Genomic DNA, 5,000 nt, shown 5'->3' on the forward strand with positions numbered 1-5,000 from the left:
AGCCCCAAACCCTTGCTACACTTTGATACATGCTTGCCCCTTATATGCGTCACAGTATTAGAACTTTCGGTTTGCAGTAAGCAAGCCAATTAGAGCGCATATTTTTCACATATATTTCATGGAGTCTCAAATGGGGATTTAGATTTTCTTGATTACATTTCTTGTTAAAAAATAATGTAAAGATGCATACAATGTCTCTTTGCCCGTTTAACAGTATTCAAAGCATGTTCTTCTATATGGGTAAAATCTAATAATGCGTCGCTTGAATGACAGGTTAAGAATTCCAACATGTCCGGTCATATGACGTCATAGTGACTTCCTATGGGAATGTCGTTAAAATCCCCCATTCTGTACCTCTTGATATATAATCGTTCAAGGCACAACATTTCATAGAAAATGGGAGTGATCTTGATTTGCTGATGTGATTAAGTAAAAAAGACAGTAATGAGCGTGAGCGTTGGGATTATCTAGTTGTCTCAGTAAGACACAGAAATCACTCGCGTTGGACAGCGAAAATTAGTAGGAATACTTTTTCTTTTGTCTGTGGGAATGGCATGACTCAGAGTATCCTAAATGTGCCCTGACATTTGTTCAAAACTAAATTTCCATCAAAAACAAACTCATGCACACACAGACTAACACACACACACTCACACACACACACACAACACCACACACACACACAAACACCACACACACCACACACACCACACACACAACACACACACACCCGCAATATATAAACATATATATATATATATATAATATATATAATATATATAGTATAATATATATACCTTATAGATATAATTATATATAAATGCATATTTATATATATGCCACACCACACCACACACACACACACACACCACACACACCCCACACACACACACACACATAGACATAATACTATATATATATATATATATATATACTATATAATAGATATATATTATGTATATATAGACATATTCTCATATCTCTATACTATATGTATATAAATGTATACACACACACAACATACCACACACACACACATGTGTGTGTGTATGTGGGTAATGTGTGTGCTGTGTGTGTAGGTGTGTGTGTGTGTGTGTGTGTGTGTGTGTGTGTGTTTGTGTTGTGGGTTGCTGGTGTGCCGTGTTTATGTGTGTGTGTGTGTGTGTGTGTGGTGTGTTGTGTGTGTGTGTGTGTTGTGTGTGTGTGTGTCTATATATATATGTATACAACATAACACACACACACACACACACACACACACACACACACGACACCACATATATATATATATATATATATATATATATATATATTTGATATATATATATGATATATATATATATATATATACATTACACATTCTTATTACCGCTGAGTCTACACACCAGCATTTGGCGTGGTTGCCTGTCTCATGGCCCTTAAAGAATTTAGTACAGACTAAGGTCGACGCTGAAAAAGTTGACAGCTCTAGAATTGTCGAATCTAGAACATGATTAGGCCCCATCTTATATTCCGAAGCTATCGGTCGACCTCTTTTTTTTTTTAACTACGTTTTTGAAATCTGACATTTCAATTTGTGTTGGCACTGTCCTTTAATCGAAACTGTTGCCTTTTACATATTACCCAACTGGGACAGATCGTATATATATTCTTACTTTATTTAAACTGATTTCGTTCTCTTCACAGTTTACGATGGATTAATTCTGGGATGGGAATTATAATGCATACCACATATACATATACTTGTTATAGATAGTATATATATACATATGTTATTACATAGAATATATATCTATATATATATATATCTATATATATATATATATAATATCTATATAATACATATATATTATATATATAGTAATATATATATATTATATGTGTGTGTGTGTGTGTGTGTGTGGGTGTGTGTGTGTGTGTGTTTGTGTGTTGTGTGGTGTGTGTGTGTGTGTGTGCGTCTGTGTGTGTATTTTGCGTGTGTGTGTGTTTATGAGGAAACGACGCCACACACTACTACGCACCTTTGCCTGATCTAAGGACCCCACAAGTAAAATAAAATGAGTCGAGGTTTTTCAGTAAAGTACACATAATAAACTGAACGTATAACCACGGTTGCAATCAGAGCTTAGGTTAAAGACATCAATTATTCGCAGGATCAAGAGTGACAAAAAAAAAAACTCTCAAACAATTTCGACACCGGGAGGTACTTTGAACTTGTCCCCTTCGTGCCAAAAAGCAACACAAAGGAAAAAGATGTAAATGCTTGCATATCAGTACATCTAAAGATCAACAGACAGTTACGAAAAGTCCGGTTAGTGCACTATTTGGTTTAGAAGTTTAAGATCGATTTACAAATGGATTAAATTGGTTCAAGGCATGCCCGAAACGCCCGTTGGCATTATAAATCAAAAGGATTTTTTATTATTACTTGTTTGCTTGAAGTTATAAATCTTATCTTTATACAAGACAATAATCGGCTTTAAATGTATAGGGACATATCTGTTAATTGTCTTTGTGTTTTTCATCAAAGGAAATAGCTATAGGGAGACAAAAAAAAGGTTGTCAGAGGATTAATTTTATCAGGGAAAGGAGAGATAGGTATCGACCTTACGTTCCCCTCGCGTGGTTTGATGAGTATCTTGCAACTGGAGCTGCAACACCAATATTGCAAGAAATGTTTGATGGCGGTCCTTTATCATCACACCAGCGTTTAGGTTTCGATATCGGAATACAATAATTTTTTTTCAAAAGCAAACAAAATAATTTCTCATAAAAACAACCATATATTTACAGTAATATAAGGAGATAACGATGTTGAATTGCTGTCATAGTAATGATCAAGAATGATAAATAATAATAACATAATTTAATAATAATAATGATAATGAAAAGCTGATTTGTTAAATCCTAATGATGATAATAAATAGAATAATACTATTATAATAATATAATATAATAATAATGATAATAATAAGGATAATGAACAATAATGATAATGATATAGTTATTAAAATTATGAATAATGAATAGTAATAAATGATGATGATAATAATATGTATTAATGGTGATAAGTAATAAAAAATAAAGATCATTACAATAACAATCATGATACAAATGATGATGATGATAACGACAATGCCCTTTCTAATAATAATAATACATAAAGAATGTTAATGATAATAAAGTTAATAATCAATAATATTGACATTGATGAGAGAACTTAAAATGACCAATAATAGTAAATGATAATAATAATAATAGAATAATAATAATAATAATAATAATAATATAAATAATATAAATAATCAATGATAATATAATAAGAATTAATTAATAGAATAATGATAATTAATGATAATAAAATCATCAAATAATCATTACTTAATAATGAATGATAGATAATGTGATAACAATACAGACAAAAACACATCACAAACAACCAACTCAACACCAACATCCAACATAATAAAAATATAATAATAATATTATTATTATTTGATATTGTATAATGATCTGAAAATAATAGTATCATAATACTACTACAACGGCTCTGCTGCTTCTACTACTAATAGTAATAGCAATAATATATTAACAAAAATATAATAATAATAATAATGATAATAATAAAGTTATTTTCATAACCATGTAACACAATACTTACAAGAATAACATATGGGAATTGATGATAAAAATGATAATGCTAATATAGTGATTAGGATTATAATGAACCAGCAGTAATAATAACAATACTAATAGTCATGATAATGATAATATAATGATTAAGTCATAAATGATATAGTAATGATGACAAAAATACACTGATAATGAATAATAATGACACACCGCGTTACATACGTAATAAACGTAAATATGAAATAACGAAACAAACATAACTCATTATTAAAAATGAATTCATCTGCTGAACACTGCGGCTTCAACCAGACGGCTTTGCATACTCCCTAGATTAATATACACAACAACAAACACAGCATTTTCGACAATCCTAATTCGTTTCGTCCCCTGAAGTCGCCCCGGCCCCTCATAGTTTCCTTATCCATACAAACCTCCATTGTGCGAAGATTGGCGTTGGAACCGTATCTAACCCCTTGTTACACAGACACACTTACAACAGCTTCATAGTCCCTAGTTCATGTTGATGTTCACTGATTAAGCCTTTATCGAGATGCCTTCCTCCTATTTTCCCTTCCCCCTTTCGATGGGGTAATGTTGACTGTGGCCGGTTGCGAGGGTTAGTGAGGCCCCTGTATGTTTGAGTGTGGGGTTGGTTTGTATGCTGGTATATTGGAGTTATTTCGTATGTCTGTTATGTTTGGGCTGCTTGTATTTTGTATGTTGGACCAGCGTACGTTAGTATATTGGTCGTATTGGCTTGAGTAATGGAACCGCATTAGATTGCCACATAGGAGGGTGTGAAAGGAGGAACAAGAAGAGTATACGATGCAAAAGGTTTTATGTTCTGGAATAAGAGACAGATTTTAAGTAAGCAGAGAAATTAGGATGACAAAACTAGATTAAAGAAAAAATTAAACAAAAATGACAATGCGAGAGACATTAAAAGACAGAAAGCTAGAATAGGAGAAAACTGTGGAGGGTCTGCAGTATCATAGCATGAGTAGAACTCTGAAAACTATATGTTGTTAATCATTAAAAAGAAAGTTTAGATCAATAAAATGTTGGATGCTTGAGTGTTATCAATATGTAAAAACGAATAGAATATTTAGATAACTTTGCACATAACAGCATTTATAAGTCCACGTAATAAATGGAGAATAATACATGAATAATATATATAAACTGATATATAAATTTACAATCTGACCGACAGACAGGAAACGGAGGGATAGAGCGCTTGTCAGTAAAACGAAAACCCAAAAAAACGGCAAAATTGTTCCCCGACAGTTTTGTTGCGCCATCATGTGCTGCATCTATTGAAATCAAAGCTTTAACTTGTCTCTCGCAACATACTATTGGTGAACCTC

The sequence above is a fragment of the Penaeus monodon genome, chromosome 3, assembly GCF_015228065.2.
Source record: "Penaeus monodon isolate SGIC_2016 chromosome 3, NSTDA_Pmon_1, whole genome shotgun sequence".
NCBI classification, from domain to species: Eukaryota; Metazoa; Arthropoda; class Malacostraca; order Decapoda; family Penaeidae; genus Penaeus; species Penaeus monodon.